The sequence below is a fragment of the Arachis ipaensis genome, chromosome B06 (genome assembly GCF_000816755.2).
Source record: "Arachis ipaensis cultivar K30076 chromosome B06, Araip1.1, whole genome shotgun sequence".
NCBI lineage: Eukaryota > Viridiplantae > Streptophyta > Magnoliopsida > Fabales > Fabaceae > Arachis > Arachis ipaensis.
Window position 1 is genome coordinate 131,209,746 of NC_029790.2, and position 524 is coordinate 131,210,269.

The window sequence follows — 524 nt, forward strand, 5'->3', positions numbered from 1 at the left end:
AGTATTTTGTACACTTGTATGTTTAAAATTATTTATATTTTTATATTTTATTTTTATTAATTTACATTTATTATTTACTTCGTCACAACAAATGAAATAAGTATAAACAGATTTTGCAAGGTAAATGAGATAAGGAATACAAGTTTATTAATTATATAAAGAAATCATGTTTATACATAATTGGATTACAATGTAAACAAAATGCATAATTGTTTATATCTATCTTGTTTGCATTGACAATAAAATCAAATTATTGGACAAGAAAATTGATATTTAGAACACGTTTTAAATTTATTAAGAATATAAAATTGCTATATTTTATATTTGTATTATATCAATTAATATTTATCTTTTTTTTTTATAATAGAGCACAATGACATTGGTTGGTTTATCTAGCTCTCCTACTTAGTGGGATATTTTTGGAAAAATCTCACGTTCATGTAAAAAATATATGGATGTTATTCAAGTAACTTTCTTTACACACGCGTTCCCTCACCCACAGTCGTTTGTTATACACGCGCCTT